Raw genomic sequence first — 21,488 nt, forward strand, 5'->3', positions numbered from 1 at the left:
CTTGTTGATCTTTTGCTTAGATGATCTGTCCATTTCAGTGAGGGGGGTGTTAAAGTCCCCCACTATTATTGTATTTTTGTTGATGTGTTTCTTTGCTTTTGTTATTAATTGCCTTATATAATTGGCTGCTTCCATGTTAGGGGCATAGATATGTACAATTGTTAGATCTTCTTGTTGGATAGACCCTTTAAGTAGGATATAGTGTCCTTCCTCATCTCTTATTACAGTCTTTGGTTTAAAATCTAATTTGTCTGATATAAGAATTGCCACCCCAGCTTTCTTTTGGTGTCCATTAGCATGGTAAATTGTTTTCCACCCCCTCACTTTCAACCTGGGGGTGTCTTAGGGTCTAAAATGAGTCTCTTGCAGACAGCATATCGATGGGTCTTGTTTTTTAATCCAGTCTGATAGCCTGTGTCTTTTGATTGGGGAATTTAGCCCATTTACATTCAGGGTAACTATTGAAAGATATGGATTTAGTGCCATTGTATTGCCTGTAAGGTGACTGTTACTGTATATTGTCTGTGTTCCTTTCTGATCTATGTTGCTTTTAGGCTCTCTCTTTGCTTAGAGGACCCCTTTCAATATTTCTTGTAGGACTGGTTTCCTGTTTGCAAATTCCTTTAGTTTTTGTTTGTCCTGGAAGCTTTTTATCTCTCCTTCTATTTTCAATGACAGACTAGCTAGATATAGTATTCTTGGCTGCATATTTTTCTCATTTAGTGCTCTGAATATATCATGCCAGTCCTTTCTGGCCTGCCAGGTCTCTGTGGATAGGTCTGTTGCCAATCTAATGTTTCTACCATTGTAGGTTACAGATCTCTTCTCCCGAGCTGCTTTCAGGATTTTCTCTTTGTCTCTGAGACTCGTAAGTTTTACTATTAGATGTTGGGGTGTTGACCTATTTTTATTGATTTTGAGAGGGGTTCTCTGTGCCTCCTGGATTTTGATGCCTGTTTCCTTCCCCAAATTAGGGAAGTTCTCTGCTATAATTTGCTCCAATATACCTTCTGCCCCTCTCTCTCTTTCTTCTTCTGCGATCCCAATTATTCTAATGTTGTTTCATCTTATGGCATTGCTTATCTCTCGAATTCTGCCCTTGTGATCCAGTAGTTGTTTATCTCTCTTTTTCTCAGCTTCTTTATTTTCCATCCTTTGGTCTTCTATATCACTGATTCTCTCTTCTGCCTCATTTATCCTAGCAGTTAGCGCCCCCATTTTTGATTGCACCTCATTAATAGCCTTTTTGATTTCGACTTGGTTAGATTTTAGTTCTTTTATTTCTCCAAGAAAGGGTTTCTCTAATAACTTCCATGCTTTTTTCAAGCCCAGCTAGTATCTTTAAAATCATCATTCTGAACTCTAGGTCCGACATCGTACTAATGTCCGTATTGAGTAGGTCCCTGGCAGTTGGTACTGCCTCTTGTTCTTTTTGTTGAGGTGACTTTTTCCATCTTGTCATTTTGTCCAGAGAATAGATGAATGAGAGAACAAAATGCTAACAGGGTAACAACGTCCCCAGAAAATATACTCTAAACAAATCAGAAAAGACCTGACACCAGGGGAAAAGAAAGGGAAAGAAAGAAAAAAGAAAAAGCAAAAGAAAAAGATAAAAACAAACAAAAACAGAACAAAACAAAGAAAAAAACAGAATATGATCAAATATGATCAGGCTGGTGCATAGATCAGTGCCACACACTAGATTTTGGGTGTATTTTGGTCTGTTAGAAGAAAGTGCCTCCCAAAATTTTAAAGAAAGAAAAACATACATGTAGAAAAATAAGGGTTAATACGATGAAGGGATGGAATATGACTGCAAAGATGAAAATTACAAAAAATTTTATAAAAGGAATTGATAAGATAAGAAGTTTGAAAATAAAAAGAAGAGGATTTAAAAAAAGGAAAAAAAAAGGGAGAGAATGTGATCAGGCAAGAGACTAGAACAAAGCCATACACTAGAGATTTAGGTTATATTTTGATCCTTTAGAAGAAACTGTATCTCAAAATTTTAAAGAGAGAACAACTTATATATATATATGCCAAAAATAAGGGTAACTACTATGAAGGGATAGAATATGACTCTAAAAATGAAAAATAAAAATGTTTTTTTAAAAAAGGGATTGATAAGATGTTGGTTGACAAAGGGAAAAAGAAAAATTCAAAAAAAACCCCATTAACTTTGAAAGACTAAAGAATCATGGTAAAAAAGCCATGGATTCTATGTGCAGTAGTCCCCTAGCGCTGGAGTTCTGCCGTTCTCATTGATTGGTAAACTTGGTCTTGGCTGGCTGTTCTTGCCCACCTTCTGGGGGCAGGGCCTGTTGCCATGGTTCCCAAATGTCTTTGCCGGAGGCGGACTTGCTCCGCCCTTGCCGATCCGGGCTAAGTAATCTGCCCGGGTTTGCTCTCGGGAGCTTTTGTTCCCCGCCAGCTTTCCGTACAGCTTTGAAGGATGAGAGTGAAAATGGTGGCCTCCCAATCTCTGCTCCGGAGGAGCCGAGAACTCGGGGCCCCGCTCCTCAGTGAGCCCCCAGAGAAAAGCCGTCAGTCACTCCCGTCTCCCCGGTCTCCAGCCGCACTCCGTGCTCACCCGGCCTGTGACTGAGCGTTTCTATCTCTGGCACCCGATCCCGTGTGGAGTCTCCAAACCCAGCAGATCCCTGCGGCGCACTCCTGTGCGGCTCCTCCCGGGGGAGGAAGGTGAGTCTCCCCGATCTGCCGCTTGTTGGGTCCCTGCTGGAGGAGCAGTGGCCCGACTGTGCCACGCATCATGGTTTATGGCAACCCTGAGCTGAGAGCCTGCACCTCGGCTCCGTCTCTGCAGCCGGCTTCCCCGCTCCGATACCTGGGAGCTCCGCTGCACTCAGGCACCCCCAGTCTTCCTGTGACCCCGAGGGTCCTGAGACCACACTGTCCCACGAGGGTTCCACCCCCCGCTTAGCCACCGGAGCAACGTCCCTCAGCGGAGCCGACTTCTTAAAAGTTCGATTTTGTGCTCCGCGGCTCTATCAGTTGCCAGAAGCAGCCAACGGAGGCCCCTCCCCCACCGTCTATCCCCCCGAATATCACCTTGGATTCACTTCTCCGCATGTCCTACCTTCCAGAAAGTGGTCGCTTTTCTGCTCAGAGAGTTGTTGCTCTTCTTTTCTTCGATCTCCTGTTGAGTTCGTAGGTGTTCAGAACGGTTTGATTCCTATCCAGCTGAATTCCTGAGACCAGATGAAATCCAGGTCTCCTACTCCTCCGGCGTCTTGCTCCGCCCTGCCTCAAGTTGGGCACCGTTATTATTCTATTTTATAGAAGAAGAAACAAAGGCTCAGGAGATGAAACAACTTGTTTGAGGACACCCAGATAGTAGATGACAGACCCGGCACTGGGGAGTGGTAAAGATGTTCAAAATGTTATCTTTGGGCAGTAGTAAGCTACGGGTTATGGAGGGCCATCTTTTTTATGGCCAAGAAGACTTAGAGAACCAAGGTGTGCCAATTCTTTGCAGCTGCCATCCCTTCTGATTGGCTGGTGCCTGTGCCATGCTGTTGTTAAATATTTTGACTCTTACTCCTGCTTAAGGCAAATTGGGGTGACTGATGCCTCTTGTCTGTGGCTGGGAGGTTCTCTGGGGCTCTAGAGTGAAGGGGATACTGATGGTGAGAAGCCATTCTTGTTCTTTTCAACGTGCCATGACAGGAGTGGGGCCAACACTTCTGGGCGTTCTATGCTGCAATGTGGTCAATCCGAGTCTGGCTTTTAAAGTGAAAGAATTTTTTTCTTTTTTTTTATGGGATGGGGGTGGAGGTAGGAGGGATAGTCAGGGGTCAGCCTTTTGTTCTTTGGTGAGAGGTTACTTAGGCCTAATTAGGTTAGAATCAAACCAAGAATGGTCATTGGCACACCCATCATGTCTCAGATTGGGTTCCTTCACGTGCGTTCATGTGAAGTGACCATTATGATTATGGACGTTCCCCTGGGGGAGCCAAGTAGGGGAGCGGAGGAGCGGGATGGGGAGGAGAGGAAGCTGAGCAGGGTTGAGATTCCAGGTGATGTTCCAACCTGTTGGGTGACCTGAATCTTCAGCAGGCACGCTTTGGCTCCTGCTGTCACTCCCGGGTCCTCCCGGGCCTCCGAGTGACTGTGGGGGCACAGGGGGACGTCCTTTGCAGCTGCAGCAGGTGTGGAGGCTGGGGAGGGTCACAGGGCACCTGGGAGGGACCTGGGCAGACACAGACAGGAGTTGCTGCACCTCAGGAGAGGTGGTGGCTTGCCTCACTCCTCTTTCTTGCCTAATTTCCCCTCTTCCCTGTGCTAACCTGGGCACTACCCAAAGGCACCTCTATTCCATCACTTGGTTATGTCTTCCCTTTTATGCCTTTATACCATCATTCCTTTTGCCGGGAATGACTCTTCCTCTCTCCTCTAACTCAGATCAGAGGTGTCCCTGGTGTCCATCCAGAGGCTATCTTCACATGGAGCCTTCCTTTACCTCCTCAGCCTGAGGCACCTGCCCATCTGCACTCTGCCAGCTCTTTGTACATTCTACTGCCGGCTACAGAGCAGCTGGTATGCGGTCCCTCTCCTTCCTCTTCCCATACACACAACAGTAAGTGTGACAGGACAGTGAGGAACTAGAGAGTACATGGCAGGGGGAGCCGGAAGCCTCTCACATGGGGATGAGCCCCAGGGCTGCTGGTCCTGACTGCCACTGCATGAGGAGTCCCGAGTGAGACACACACAGTTGATCCCTTCTCCAATTCATGATCGACCAAATCAGGAACCAAAGCCAATGATTGTTGGTGTTGTTTTAGAGTGGGGGGAGGGGTAGGGGGACAGGGAGAGGGAGCATCTTCATGCTGGGTGTGGAGGCCGATGCGGGGCTTGATCCCACGACCCTGATATCATGACCTGAGCCGAAATCAAGAGTCATACACTTAACCAACTGAGCCACCCAGGTGCCCCCAAAATGACTGTTTTTAACCACTAAGTCTTGGGGTATTTGTCATGCAGAAGATAAAATCTGAGCCTTGGTTGAAGACTTTAGGGGGGATAGAGAGAATCAGCCTTATGTTGCTTTGATTGGAGGTTAGTTAGGGCTAGTTAGTTTAGGAAAATAGTGCCCCCCGCATCATGGAGTTTAGGGTCAAACCCTCAGTTAATAATAATATGTTACTTCACTTTGTCAAAGGTATTTTGTGTTGAGGTCTGAATGGAGGGAAGATAAATTTCCAGTGAAACTCTTTGAAGTTGTCTCACTGGTCCCTCTGTGTTTGTGCTAGATGTTTTCTTATCTAAATTCTTTGTGACATTTCACATATATTTGAAGCCAGAAAGTTTCGTTAATGGGTTAAATTTAGAGGCCATTACTTTCTTGTATTGTTAGTAAGAAAAGGAACTCCATTAATAAGATTTAAAATGCCTTTTGGGGCCCCTGGGTGGCTCAGTCAGTTCAGTGTCTGACTCTTGATTTTGGCTCAGGTCATGATCTCAGGGTTGTGGGGTCAAGCCCAGCATCAGGCTCTGTGCTCGGCGTGGAGTCTGCTTGGAATTCTCTCCCTCTGTCCCTCCCCCTGCTCATGCTCTCTGTCTCAAATAAATAAATAAATCTTAAAAAATAAATAAATAAAATGGCTTTTGGTTATTTGCAACTGGCTAGATCTACCCGAGGAAGGTTGCATGCCAATGCCACATTAAAGAAAGAAAAGGAAAGAAAAATCCTTAAAGTCTTTTTTTTTTTTTTTAAAGATTTTATTTATTTATTTGAGAGAGAGAATGAGATAGAGAGAGCATGAGAGGGGGGAGGGTCAGAGGGAGAAGCAGACTCCCTGATGAGCAGGGAGCCTGATGCGGGACTCAATCCCGGGACTCCAGGATCATGACCTGAGCCGAAGGCAGTCGCTTAACCAACTGAGCCACCCAGGCGCCCCCTTAAAGTCTTTAATAGTGTCTAACATGACTGTTTTTAAAAATTCTTGGCCATGACCTCACTGAGTCGTACTCAGTGGAGTTGGTGCTGTATTTAGTTTCTCATCCAGAAAACTTCCATGGAACTTGGAGATTTGGAGGAAGGCAAGTGAGGATCCCACCTGCAGTCTTCAGGGGCCCAAAGTTGCCAAGATGTTTGGGGTTCAAAGCAGAGGAATTTGGTTTTCTTCCTTCACTTGTCTGAGATTGAAAATCAAAAGGGGGATTTAGGGATTCAAAGAGATTATCACCCAAACAGAATTTATGTTTGATTTTGCATAAACAACTACATTTCAGGAAATTAATGAAACCTGTGGAGCTTTAGTATCTGATGGGCCCAAACTTCATGTGCTTTAAGATTCATTTGGAATCGTTCTTCCCCTGGAGGCGTGGTTATGACTCTGTTCTACCTGCTGCTACCCTAGAGAGCCTCTTCACATTTGGCTGATTTAACACATCTTCCGAGGGATAGAGTCACTGCAGATCTAGTATTTGGACTTAGTTAGGTTCCTGAGTCATGACTTAGGGGTTGTCTCAGATTGATGTGTTAAGCTCTGTTCTTCAATTTCCAGGTTATACTGTGGTTTTACCCATGTTTCAGAGCAGTCTTCTTGCATATTAGTCCAAGGAAGGGACCAAAGGCAAGACACATGACCATGGAGCAGTGAAGTGGGGATGGGAATGCAGAATTCTGTTATTTTGTTGTTCCTTAGCTCCCCAAGGCAGCAGAGGGTACAGGTTCCATCCCAGGCAATAGGCAAATTTGGTCAAGATTGTCTCTGACACTTTCAAGAACCTATTGGTGTCTTTTTCCTTTAATCTTTCCTATCTTCTTCCCTTCTTCCCATGCTCATTGAAGTCTGGGTTAGTCTAACAGAGGTTTGGCATTAAGAATGGACACTTATAGGGGCACCTGGGGGTGGCTTAGTTGGTCAAGCCTCCGACTCTTGGTTTGGGCTCAGGTCATGATCTTAGGGTTGTGAGATCGAGGCTCATGTTGGGCTCCACACTCAATGCAGAATCTTCTTGAAGATTCTCTCCCTTTGCCCCTCAACCCTCTCTCTGCCTCTCCTGCACACATGCTCTCTCTCTCTCTCAAATAAATAATCTTAAAAAAAAAGAATGGACACTTAAATATAGTTTGTACAAATTACACTTTATAGCCTTGAGCTTAGAGGATAAAAGTCTCCCCAAAAGATATGAGCTGATATCAGGTTGAGCTCCAACATGAGAGAGGCACTCAGGTGATACTTTTGGTTACCATCCTGTTTAGGTGGAGATCTTACAAGTCAGCAGAAGCCCTAAAACTGGCCTTTCCTAGATACCTGGGCTCTCATCCATATTTTCTAGAATTCATAGAATTTCCTCTGAAATTCTAGCCTTATTGTTTGGTTGCAACAACTGTCTTTTTTATTTTATTTTTAAGATTTTATTTATTTATTTGACAGAGAGAGACACAGCGAGAGAGGGAACACAAGCAGGGGGAGTGGGAGAGGGAGAAGCAGGCTTCCCGCGGAGCAGGGTGCCTGATGCAGGGCTCGATTCCAGGACCTTGGGATCATGACCCGAGCCAAATGCAGACGCTTAATGACTGAGCCACCCAGGCGCCCTGACAACAACTGTCTTTAGCAAACCATGTTACCTGGGATTTGTTATGGCTCTAGGTACAAGGTCACACCATATTAAGAGTGCCTTATTTTTGTATTAGCCATAGACTATATTGTTAGTAGGAATCACGTATTTGGTCTGTGGGCATGCTTGGTCATTTACCTGTTGTGGCATAAGGCCAGGAAGACTAAGCCCAGCACCCCTGGCTTGGCAGACCATACGGTCTTACCTCCTTCTACTTACTGATGAATACCTTCTCTGGAGAAGAATTTTTATTGGTTAATGAATGAATGAGTGAATTTCACAGTACTCATAAAGAGCCTGCTATTCCCCAGGAATGAGGAATGGGCATAGCTCAGGTGAGCAAGACGGGCATGATCTTCTTCAGGGAGTTTAGAGTTGAGAGGGGGAGATAGATACTTACACCACAGACATAACCCCAGCATGGTGGGGGGGGGGGGCTGTTCATGAAGGACATGCGCAGGGAGCCACGATCACGATTCCCAGGAGGGTCTAACTCAGGGCAGAGTGGACAGGGGAGTCTTCTCTGAGGGGAAGGCATTTAACTTCCAGCCTGAAGGATAAGAAGGTACCATTATTGAAAAAGGGAGGTCAAGGAGTGGGGGAAGGGAGCAGATGACCTCAGAGAGGAGTGGTTTGTACTTTACAGTGAATGTTTTGAGGGTGATTTATTACTTCTCCCTGGTGTATTCGCTCTCAGCCTTAGCTCTCATGGGGGATTTCTGGGCTCAGTGGACTGAGGGAAGGTATTTGTTTGGGAGCTGAGGGCCCTTACTGACCACACCTGCTCTCACCTTTATAGCCAGGTTTAACTTAAGGGGGTCTCCTGAGAGTTCTTGGATGCAGCCCAGGCCCCACCCCCTGCCTACTCCTACTCCTCACTTGAAGGCTGTTTTTAGTTCCACTGGAGAAAGAAGCCAAGAAGCTCTGGGGCTAATAGGTCTGTACAGGACATTGTTTTGCTAGGCCAAGTGGGAGGGGGTTGGGCCTGGGCTCTTCAGCTGCCCCAGAGCTTGGTGGGATGGGGTGGAGGGCCCCTAAGTGTACAGAGGACACCTGGGGAAATAGAGCTCTTGGATCCCACCGTTGGCTCTGGTCCCGCTGAAATCATCCACTCCTCTTCCTGGAGTCCCAAGCATAAAGGCAGGGCAACCTGAATGATCACCAGAGAAAAGAGGCATAGTCCATGTGTGCGGGCATCCACACATGTACACTCATTAATCTAGAGAGGGCGGGGCAGAGGTACTTTCTACAGACTCTCCAAGCTCATTTAAAGTCTTAAGAAAATTCCTCAAAGGCTCCATTTATCTTTCAGAAGGTCAATTTCTTTCAGAGGTGTTCTACATCAAGGTTATTTACATAGATTTTGCTGGAGGGAAGGGTATTGCTTATCCAACAGAAAGTAAATCCACTTTTCTCGTGTTTTCTTTTTTTTTTTTTCTTCTTTTCTTCTCTAGAGCATTGGAGACAACTCAGCATCCATCTTTTTGGAACCTGACTCTGAGCTTCAGTGCCTCCTGTCCCTGATTACGGTGGCCTCTAACCCATGGCTCATCCAAATCCCTCAATGCTTGGGGTAAGCACATTTTCACTTGTTAGTCTATCCATTGGGGAGACAGGGGACATCTTATTGTAAGTAAAGTCAGATGAGATTTAGGGAGAGTTTCACCAAGTGTAAATCAATGCCTTGAGGCTTTGGGAGTATTCCTTCTTGTCTTTTCTCTTGGAATATGCAGTTTAGACCCCATGGGTATGGCTTAGTGAGATCTCAAACTAGAAACTTATTGAAAGTAATCCCCAACACAACTCCAAACTTTCTTGAGCATGTCTGTCAGCAAAAAGAATAAAGTCTGGGTTTTTTTTCTCCCTCACCAATAAATGTACATACCATCCAGCTTTTCCACCCCAATTTGGGAGGGAATGAAGTGTTACAACTCTAGGTCAGGGTCATCTCTTTTCATCTCTGAAATATCCTGGGATCCACTAAGCCATCACTGAACTCCACTGGACTTGTTATGCACCTGCTCTGTGCCAAGCTCTGTGCAATGTGCTGGGGATGTAACATTACTCAGGATACAGCCTTGCCTTGGAGAAAATAAGATCTGCCCCAGAAGAGACAGGTAGAGAAAGGATGAAATAGGATGAAATAATAAAGATAAAAGGGAGATATTTATATATTTTACATATAAATGTACATTACACATATATGTAATACATGTAATTAAATATATGTTATATATATTACACATATATACATATACAATATATATACTATATATGTATATACAATATATATAATATACAATATACTATATATACATATTATGGGAATGAATAGATGGGAAAGGGAATCTTTCTCCAGTGGGGGGAGGAGACAGTGGGTGATTTGTCCCCTAAGGAATATTTGGCAATGTCTGGAGATATCTTTGATGATCAAAATTGGATGTTGGGGGTACTATTGGCATCTAATGGGTAGAGGGATGCTGCTAACCATCTACGATACACAGGACAGCCTGTTATAAGGAACAGTTATGTGGCTCCAAATGTCAAGAGTGGCAGGGGTGAGAAACAATCCTCTAGGGTCTGTTTGAGCTGGGCCTTAAACATGGCTGGAGTCTACCAGGCAGCAACTAGGGAAGGCCATTCTGCTCAGAGCCTTCACTCCACCTCTGGCTTTGGGGATGGTGGGGCAGCCAGACTGAGAAGAGATGAGGCTCTGGGTTTGGGGGGCTCAGCTCACAATGATGGTGTTCCTGGATGGCTTCAGAGCTGGCTCCAGGTAGTTCCTGCACCCGCCATGGTGCAAGTCAGGGGTAACTGGGTAGAGAATGGTATTTGCTCCTTTTGATGGTGGCTCAAGAGAGAGAATTGAGGAATTTGTTCTCTTGGTCCTGAAGAGGGTGGGTGTCCAGCATGCCAGGAAAGAGAACACTGGAGACAGCAAGAGCAAAAGGATAACCCCCATGATCAGTGACTTAACTTGAGCCTGTGCTTTGCCACACTCATGAGGCAGCCAGACCATTACATGAGAGCACTTAGAGCTGGAGACTTAGGTGCCAGCCTGTAAACCTGTTCCACCCCAAGATCTGGAATGGAAGGCTGGAGCTGTACCGTTGACTCTCTGATGTCTTTTTTTTTTTTTTTTTTAAGCTTTATTTATTTATTTTAGAGAGAGAGAGAGAGCACACAGGTGTGAGCCGGGGTGGGGAGTGCGGAGGGGGAGGGACAGAGGGAGAGAATCTCCAGCAGACTCCAGGCTGAGTGTGGAACCCGACATGGGGCTGGATCTCACGACCCTGAGATCATGACCTGAACAGAAATCAAGAGTCAGATGCCCAATGGACTGAGCCCCCCAGGCACCCCTACTCTCTGATGTCTTTGGACAGATGCCAGAAAGATGTTCTTAAATGAAATGAAACAGCATCATCTGAATGGACCCCCGCCCAATAACCCTGTGAGGTTGTCCCTCAAAAGGTAATAGTACATTGAAGCGTAATAGCACAATGAAGGAAACTGAGACTGAGAGCGATTTGGGTGTTGCTGATGGGGAGGGTGGAGAGGCCAGAGTCCTGGTTTGGCTGGTGGACCACAGCTGAGCTGTTTGCTGGAATTGTCCATCGTCCTTGACCAGCTCTGTCCTCTAGCCCCATGACCCATGCTGTCATCTGTGTGGGTCTTTGGTGGCTCTGCTTCCCTCCAGCTTTAACACCACCAGAAGAACACTCCAAGGTATAAGGAGAATGAGATCTCCCACAATGCCTCACCCTAAGGTAATTGTTTGGTTTTGCTTCCTGCCATTGTCTTTACAGATCTATAGTTGCAAAAATACTATAATTGCCGTGGAGTCCTTGCGCACATGTGATGTGCTTGTCTGTGTTCTGCATAGACCCCGTGACTCATTTTAACGAGCTCATCAAGGTGGAGTGCTATCACTTATCTACCAGTTCCCCTCTTTGGTCATTTCAGAAGCTTCCAGAATTTCAGAATCACAAATATCATTGTAGTGAGCATCTTTGTGTAAATAGATCTTTTGCTTTCTTTCAAAGATCTCTTTAGGAGACATTTCCAGCAGTGGGATTAATGTGTCAAAGGGTATGAATATCTTCACGGTTTTTGATATATGTTGTCAAATTGCTTTCTAGGAGTGTAGCAATTTACATACCTGACATGAATAAATGAATGTAGCAGGTGGGCAAAATGTTGCCAGCATTGAATATTATTATTTTTGAGCTTTTTTTTTTTTTTTTTTTTTGCTGGTTTAATATATATAAAAGGGTCCTAATTTAAATATACGGGATATGCCTAGCATGCAGGTTGGCACCTGGTAGTTGTTTTTGCTGATGTTTCCCTGTAGGTTATGATCCCTATCCTGCTCCTTGGACCATAGCCTAGACCTTCTGTCTGTCCTGTACAACCCCGACCCCTGGCATGACGTTGGCTGCCATCACTCTCCTGTGAGTGCCCGACTTTGGCTTGGCCCACATTCCCATAAATGTTAGGCATTAATGGTAACACTGAGCATCTAGGCTGAGCCCCTGTGTAGCATGGTGGTTGAAAGACTGCTCATAGTCACCTCATGGTTCCTCAGTTTATCAGCTGTGTGAGCTTGAATAAATTACCTAATTTCTCTAAGCCCAGGCTTAATTGAGGTAATGTATGTTAAGCACCTAACACTGCCTGATACAGAGTAATGCTAGTGTTAATAATAATAAATTTTATTTATTTATTTATTTTTAAAGATTTTTAAAAAATTTATTCATTTGAGACAGAGAGACAGAGACAGAGAGACAGAGAGAGAGAGAGAGAGCATGAGTGGGGAGGGGCAGAGGCAGTGGGAGAAGCAGGCTCCCCGCTTAGCCAGGAGCCCGACTTGGGGCTAGATCCTAGGACTTGGAGATCATGACCTGAGCTGAGGGCAGATGCTTAACCATTTGAGCCACCCAGGCGCCCTGATAGTAATCGATTTTAGTAAATCATGCCAGTCTTTGAGAAAGGCGATGTTCTATCCTCATTTTACAGATGGGGCATTGAGGCTCTGAGGGGTTCAAGGACTTTGTCCAACATGGCGACGGAATGTGGTGGGATCTCTGGCCCTTCCCCTCTGCGGCTCTGGTGAGGGGGCCTCATGGCGGGGAGCAGTATTCATGAAAGCCCTCTCTATACCGGGACAGCCGGCGCTAACCTACCTATACATGGAAATGACTGCGAGCTACAGACACATGGGTCTCTAAACCCAAACTAAATGAATTTCACACTGCCCCTTGTCTGGATTCCAAAAATGCCAGGAGTCACTCTAGTCCCGCCTAATCTGAAGGGAAGTATGGCTGAGGGAAACTTAGAGTGGAAAGAGATTAATCTTAACCAATTGTGGTTAGAATGTCTTACTTGTGAAAATTTTACAAACACTTGCGACCATGTGCAGTATGGCTCTGGGCCTTGAGGGGAGGGGGCCGGCTCTGTGAGGGTCCCTGGAGCTGAAGTCCCATTCGTTTCACGGTAAATGGGCCGTGGGCCTGGTCTCTTGACTAGCCATTAACCAGGCATAGCCGGGGCTGGTTGCTTTTGATGGCTTGCCCCTTTTCTCTGAATTAAAACTTTGTCATTAGCATCGTTTCAGTCTGAGAGTTACTGCCAGGGTAGAATTACTCTAATTAAGAGGAAGAGAAAAATATGTTGCTAGTCATTAATTTTTCTTGATTAGAAGGTGACCCAGTTTGAGGTTAAATGAAGAGGATGGAGGTAGTAATTTAGCACCGGGGTCGGGGGGGTTCATGGAGATTTTTGTGAGCTGGAGAAACAACAGCTGGATCCAAGGTTGCCATCTGATTTGGATTCATAGCTACTTGTAAATAGATGTGTAAGAGATCTTCGGGAATGGTGTGCTAATTTTTAGAAGGAACAAAAGTGAGGTTGCTTTAGATGCCACATCTGTGTTCGAAGGCTTTTCTCTTAAATGTAAAAATTTTGTATTTTCATTTTTCCTTGATTTGAGGATCCAGGCCTTGACTGGTCCAATTCTGGGACAGCAAGAAACTTACCTTTAGCAACTGCCCACAGCATTGAACTCATGTTAACAGAGCGGCAATATTTCAGCTCTCTTACTTAACACAGGTCACAACATTTCGAGGTTTCTGTGATGAGAGCAAGGCATCGTTTGGTGCAAGGAGCACAGACTTGGAGCCAGAAGACCTGAGTGTGAGTTCTGCTTCTGTGTTTGTGAGCCCTGTGATTTTGGAGTTAATCCTTGGGCTCTGTGAACTTGTTTCCAACATTACAAACCGAGTTTGAGGAATCAAATGAGATAATTAGATATATGGATTAACAAAGTGACATACAATTGTTTTTATGGTATCATCCAGTTCTCAGATGACTTCTAAATTGGGATTTCAAGCAGCATCTTTGGGAAGGTGAGACAGGCATCTAAGTTTTCATTCTAAGGGCAAAGCTGCAGGAGTTACAAGATGTTGAGGCATCTCTCCGGCTGAGGGAAAGGCTGCCTGGGCCTTCAGGGGTCACGTGCCTTCCTCTTTCACCTGCTAAGGCTCCCGTGGCCCCGGAGACTATGCACATTTTGGAGAGATGTAACTTCATAATTTTTATTTTTTATTTTTTATGGTCTGTGGCCGAGTTTAAAGAAGAGGTGGTGGCTTGCAAAATTTTTATTTATGACGGGATTTTCGGAATTCAGTGTCCGCAAATACTGGCAGGGTTGAATTTATGGAAGCGGAGGCTATTTGAATACGTTATCCGCGCAGTTTACAATGTTGCCCCGATGGAGGTGTTAGAATCTGGCTGCAGTGGAGAGAGTTGCTTGTCCTCAGCAGGCTCTCTGCCTGAAATTTTATCATGACTTACGTCGAAAGCCTAAATGCCATGAGTTCAACTTGTAACTCATATAGATTTCAATTTGGCTGAAGCAAGTTTTGTTTTCCTGGGTCTATTCTTAATTTGTAATTTGATTCTGGTTTAATTACCGTTGTCTGCTGATTGTTTTTGCCTCCTTAGCATTCTTTAACCCATTAACTTTTGAAATTTGAAGTGGCTATCTCAAATGGATAAAGAATAATCATTTTTCTTAAAGACAATTTCTTATGTGGGAAAGATTATAATTCACAGTTACTTGCAGTTGGTGTCAACTGGTGGAGCAGGGGCCAGGGTTGGAGCAGAAGCTGTGAGGGTGGGGGCTGCACCGGCCCTCCCACCCCAGACCCTTGCCTGCTAGTGTAAATACAGGCTGGGACTGGCTCAGTAGACTGAAGTCTTGATCCAGCATGCGAACATAAAAATCTCCCCGGCCCATGTTTCGAACTTGAGCTGCCCTTCGCAAAGGAGGTCTTGCATTTATTTTTTTAAGGGAAAGCCTGAGTATCTATGAGGCATAGAAATGGTGGCTCATTTCAGAGAAACTCTATGTGGCAAAAGAAAAAGACAATGTCATCAATTCCACTTTGGATTTTTAAAGCTTTTCAGAAATACATAGAGAAACCCAGTGATAGAAACAACCAATAGTTCCTAGAACGGGAACCCGTGTTCTTTAAAATGGAGAGCATTCAAAAACAGGAACCTAGAAAGAAAATTTATTATCCTGATTATGACTTTCCCAGAATGTGAACCACAGGCTGGCAAAAGTGTTGGAAAAAAAGCAACTCCTAAGTGGAAGGTAACAGGCGGTCCCAGCTGTCCTCTGAGGGGACATTGTTACAGGCCTTTCCTTCAGGAAGCAGGGGATGGTGATACCCACTGGTGCCTGGGGTCCACAGAGTGGCTTCTCCAGTGGACATCTATGCTCCGGCAGGCGTTATGATTTAGTGGCGAGCTCAGGTCTGGATTGGAATCTTGACTTCACCACTGATTGACCCTATGACCTTGGACAATTCACTTTCTCTAAATCTGTAAAATGGGGGATAACGATCATGCAAAGCTCTCAAGCGGAACATTGTGAAGATTAAATGTGAAGATTAAATGAGATAATGTATGGTTAGTGCCGCAGGCATGATTCTCTCCTAGCTTCAGCCTCTTGGAGCACAACTAGCCAAACTGTCGTTTAGGAAGAGAAGTGTGGTCATGCTCAAGAGAGGTAGGAGAAATCAGCCTGCCTTGGAGACCCTCATCCTCAACTTGGAGATGTTTGTCCTGAAAGACCCTTCTGTTTTCCCTTTGGCAGAGCATCCTGTGACTCCAAGGAGAGCCTTGGGCTTGGGCTTTGGGTAGCATCTTGGCCCTTATGTTCATCCTCTGTGTCCAGCAGACAAATAGCCATGTTTCCCTAGGGCCTAGGAGACAAATGGGGAAAGGTGAAACATTCTTTTTTATTTTTTAGCTCTTTAGCATTTAATGAACTCCCTCCCCCCACCTGCCAACGTGGCTTCAAGCTACTAGAATGCAGGCGCCCCCGACACCCTTAATCTTCTCCTCTGCTGTTCTTCTGAAGAATTTGGCCTTCACGATGACAGGCTGTTTTGGGAGTTTTCCCTTTCCCAAAACTTTGTAGTAGCCCGATTGCACCACATCATTGATAGGAGCAGCTCCAGTCTTGTTTTTGGTGGCATTTACCTGTGTCTGCTCACTGACCAAGGTCCACAGTTTATCAAGGTTGACAATTGGGCAGAAGCTCTGGTTCCTCTTTAAGTGGTAATGTCTCATACCAACTTTTCCAAAGTAACTTGGGTGATATTTGTCAAAGTTGATCCTGTGGTGATGCATGCCACCAGCATTAGCCCGGCCTCCTGGGTGCTTTTTTGCTTGCCGATGTGGCCGTGGCTGTGGCTCACGTGGCCCCGAAGTTTCCGGGTCTTCCTCAGTCTGGATGGCATGTCGGCAGCCCAGACGGAAAAGCAAGGTGAAGCATTCTGAGGCCAGAAGTACACAGGATGTCATGAGCTCCTGGGCAGCTCTCTATGATAAGGGTACGATGTGGCTTAATCCGGGTGCTGCTTCTGCCCCAGAGGCAGAGAGAGAACACTCTTGCAAGCCTCACGAGTTGTCTCCTATCTCCCCAGTTCTGACTGAGGGATTAGGACCCCCCTTGAAAGGCTCCATAAGTTCTCCCTGGTGGAGGTGTGATCACTCTCTGTCCTAGACTACTGGTGCTTGAGCATCAGTCCCCTTGCGAGGGGGTCATGGAGGCTACATCTTGCTCTGTAGTGAGTGACATGACACTCCAGAGATGAGCTAAAGTGTGGACAGCAAAGAAGTAAAAGAGAGGCAAAATTTAATTTTAGATTAGTAATGGCATAATTTTAAATTATTATTTTATTTAATCAATTTATTTTTTAAAGGTTTTATTTATTTATTTGAGTGAGAGAGAGAGAGAGCGTGAGCAGGGTGAGGGGCAGAGGAAGAAGCAGACTCCCTGCCGAGCAGGGAGCCAGACGTGGGGCTTGATCCTGGGAGTCCCGGATCATGGCCTGAGTTGAAGGTAGACACCCAAGCGACTGAGCCACCCAGGCACCTCTTAAATTATTTTAAAAGCAAGAAGTAGATGACTATATATATACCATTGTGTTCTGGTTTGATTTTCCTTCTATAGTCTTTGCTCTTTTCTCAGTTGAGGCAAACAACTTTTTGGGGCCTTTTCTACTTTCTTCTGATTTCATCTCCCCATGTATTTAGTTTTTTCTTTCTAAAAGCAACTGATGATGGGTCTCAGGTGAGGTATGATCAGATTGTTGGTGTTTGGGGGTTCTGTATGTGCCTTTCCTTTCCCACAAAATGGGTGAAGATGGGAGTTCAAACCCAGGTTCTGGGCTTGTAAACACCAAGAAGGGCTCAGTGAAGTCAAGTGCAAGAGCGGTATCACCATTGATCTTCCCTGTCTGCCTTTGCTTCTGTAGGTCCCGATTTCCCAGATGCACTCTGGGGTGCAGGAAACCCAGCTGGCTCATCCATTCCACAAAAGGGAAAGGGCAAATAACAGGTTAGCACAACAAGAGCTGATTGTGAACAATTGGTCGTGGCACTTTACCTACCATATGCCAACTCCTGTGTACACAGCAGGGTCTTCTTGAGGTCCGGGCAGTGGGGAGCATGGAATGCAGGGTGCTTGAAGCCTTTATGTTTGAAAGCTTAGTTTTGTCCTTTTAAAGTGGGAAAGAGTTTCCAAGGAAATCACATTTCTGTCAGGATCAGACTGGAGAGCCTACACAACCTTAACAGAACTGTAGAATTTCAGAGGTGAACGGATTTGTCTAATTTTATTTTTCAAGGAAGGAATGGGAGGCCCAGGGAGATTCAGTGTCTTCCTGCATGTCCCATGGCACCCACCTTATGCTGGGTCTGGCTTTGAGGGAGGGCAGATACAGTGAGGATTCAAAGTATGAGCTGTAAAGAAATAAAAGTAGGCAGACCAAGAAGAGAACAGAGACTCTTTGTTCCTTGTATGAAAGGGAGATTGCTGTTGTTTTATGTACACATCATCTTGTATGTAGGAAAAAGTTTTTAAAAACCAAATTTGATCATATGTTGCTGAATATTCACTACTTTTTTAGTGGAGAAGACTGGTGGAGTCAGATAGAAAGTTCTGCGGCTGGAAGGGGGTCAGAAGGGGCCGGAAGACCTAGGTCGAGTCCCAGATGTGCAATGAGGCATTCACTCTCTCTTCTTAGCTGCTAAATCTGTCCTCATTTGTACTATGAAGGGTTGGGCTGAATAATTTCTAAATTACATTATCACACTAAAGTTCTGGAAGTTTATGACTGTACAAGCAGTGTTAGTTAGGACATAGTTTCTGCTGTGTGCGACAGACATAAATAAAAGTGGTTTAAACCAGGTAGACCTGTACGTATCTCTCATGTAAATGGTCAGCTGATATAGTGGCTCTGCTCTCTGACATCATCGGGGCCCAGGCTCCTTCTATGTTGTTGCTCTGCCAGCCTTCCCTGATCTTCACGATCCAAGATATCCAGCTGCCATGCTCGTGTTCTCAGCAGCAGGGTGGAGGAAGAAGGAAGAGGAGAGGGAAAGCCCCTTCTATGAGTGTGGCTTAAAAGTTGCACTTACCATTTTTGCTCAGAACCGATTGGCCAGAACTTAGTGAAATGGTCATACCTAGATGTAAGGGAGGCTAAGAAATGTAATCTTTATTCTGGCTGGCCATCTGCCTAACCACAAGTTCTAATTTTACAGGAGAAGAAGGAATAGATATTGGGGATAACCATGAGTCTTTGTCATGTGAATCATGATTGAGATGATATAGAACACAGGATCATCTGTTGCATCCATCACTGCTCAGTGAGGCATGGGAAGGATTGGGTAGGGGGCCATATCTCTGACAGTCCTGACAAAAGCCCAACTTGAAGGAATAATGGTGAGGCTCAGAGAACATGCTGATGAAACTGTATTATTCAAATAAGGGGGTAACGGTTGAAAACTCCTTTTGGGGAATCTGCCCAGTTCCTGATATCCCCCTTTCTCTGAGCTTTAACTCTTGTTCTCCAATATGGCGAGTGATGACAGCCATGTTTATAGTGAATATCCTTCTACCCATCTGTGGCCACAGACTGAAACAAGTGTGGACACAACTTGTGCTGGGCCATCACATCCTCTCTTGTGGGTTTTCAGAACCATGACCAAAAGAGTCATGTTAATTAGGGACCATTTGCTTATGCTTGAGTGTTATAAACTCAAAAGTGGTGGGTTGCCATTTTCTGTCATGAGTGTGGGGAATCCAAAAAACCTGGTCCTCGGACAGAGAAGGATGAAGCAGGTGTTTAGAGAGCACGGCCCCCCAAAGCAGGAGGTTCTGAGAGAGAAACTGGGAGGGTCTGCTGGTTCCGTATGGCTCCACAGAGAAGTTTTCAGTTTTGCCTAAGGCTGAGATGCATTCTCTTCTATTAAATTTATTAAAACCCTCTTAAAAATACACCATGTATATATAGAGCTTAAAAAAAAGAACTCCTAATCTGACCAGTTGAGTTTTTCTTTCCTTTTTCCCCCCTAACAAATCTTAAAATCTTGTGTACCATCTTAACAGCTAATGGCTTGCAAATTTCAATTTTTCGCTTGTCACAAAGAGTGACAATTCAGAGGAGACTATATAAATTGATTCACCTAGCCAAACTTATCCAAAGTGGGGAAGCTAAATAGGTCAGTCCATGGAAACCCAAACCACAGTGTCTTTCACCAAATAAAACAGCAAGAAATCCACCTAGGAAGGGATGAAATGCAATGCAATGCTTTAGAAGGGAGACTGAAAACAGCTCTTTATTTTTAAGTATCTTCCTCTAACTTCAGTGAACATGTGGTTTTGAAAAAGATCCTAGGTTGGTATTAGAGGATAGAACTCACTATACATTTATACCTTAACTTCAAAGTAAAAAAATAGATAGGCAATTCATCCACTTGCTTAAATAAAATTTAAGAGTGGAGATCTGTTGAGAAACAGAGTCCATGCCGTGAAACTTCTCACATAAAGTATGAAATCCACTAAAAGAAATATTAGAGTAAGGCTTCAATTAACTGGAAACTAATTAATCAGAGATTTCAATAATTATTATTTTTAAACCTACTTAAATCAGGGATATAGTAAAATAAATCAAGACTTAGGTGTATCCTAGCTTTAGGTTTAAATTTGTTTTAATTTATTTTTTTTAACTTCTAGTACTTATCTAGAGCCATGGAATTGGCCAAATAATTGGATTTTAGAGCTAGCAAGACCTTAAGGGCCATCAAGTGCTCCAGTTTTCATCCTTAGCTTCATACCATAATCACCTGGGAAGCTTTAAAAAATCCGGATGCCCAGGCTGCACTCCATACTCATTATATCAGAATCTTGGGGGGGGAGGGGGGCGGAGAATCTGATGATTTTCCAGATGATTCCATCTGGAATCTGGAGTTGACTCCTTGGAATCTGGAAAACCAGGGATCTTCTACAGCTGTCCCAAGTAGTAAAGTGACTGACCCAGATTGCCAGCCGGTCTAGAACCAGGCGGGCATCTGCCCTGTTACCCCAAGCAGGCTGCCAGCTACACAGGGCCCACACGCGCCACCCCCACCCTGACCACTAAGCGAGGGCTCCTCCAACTCCAGTGTGCTCTCCAGTCAGCTGGAGGGTGTATGAAATGCAGCTTCTGGTGACCAGGTCTGGGGTGGGGCTGAGCATTTGCCTTTCTGACGCGAGCGCAGGTGACTCTACTGGGGCGGCTCTGGGTACCACCCTCGAGAACCACTCTGTAGGCTGTTGTAGAACTCTCCCTTCCCACAAGCGCACCTGCCTTGAGCCCACGTGGTAGATTTGAACTCTCCTCCTCCTTCAAGGACACGATTCTGGTCTGTTTCAGAATCTCCTTGTTTTTCCAAAAGCATGTGCAGCTACTCTGTGCACTCAGAACCCAAGAACCATCCACGGGTGGAGTGTCCTTTCATGTTGAGGGATTCCACAGCTGTTGTGCTTTCTTGAACTGCCCCATTTGACCACATCATGCCAGGGCAGGGTTTGTTTTTTTTCTTTTTTTGTTTCTTTCTTTTCTTTTTCTTTTTTTTTTTAAGCTTATCCCCGAGAAGGTGAAAGATGTGCTTTGTAATATGGGCGACACCAAGGAGGTTAAAGTTCCTTGACAGGGACCCATTGGTGAGGCAGGATGAGTGTCTGAGCTCCGCTTATCAGCCTACACATGTGGCCAGAGATGGAAGAACTGACAGGCAGTGGAATGAAACCTGGGCACCTACGGAAATCCAGGCCTAATCCCTTCCCATAAAACAAAGTGGAAGATAAGTGAAAACGGTTGAAAGCCGAAAGCAGATGGCTGAGTTCCTCCACGCTGGCCTATAAAGGGGGACCTTTGTGACGGAGTATTTATGGGTTTGGGGAAACCTGACAAGGTGTTGCTGTAAATGCCAAGAAATACACAGAACAGTGATTTTGTTATTTGAACACATCTCATGATGACTGCAGCTTAGCGAGGATG

General features: G+C 44.9%; 1 pseudogene; it reads right to left on the minus strand.

The window, feature by feature from the left end:
* Positions 1-15,951: 15,951 nt before the first annotated feature.
* On the minus strand, positions 15,952-16,397 carry LOC110592240 (annotated as a pseudogene).
* Positions 16,398-21,488: the final 5,091 nt, after the last annotated feature.

This window comes from Neomonachus schauinslandi, chromosome 3 (genome assembly GCF_002201575.2).
Source record: "Neomonachus schauinslandi chromosome 3, ASM220157v2, whole genome shotgun sequence".
Lineage (NCBI taxonomy): Eukaryota > Metazoa > Chordata > Mammalia > Carnivora > Phocidae > Neomonachus > Neomonachus schauinslandi.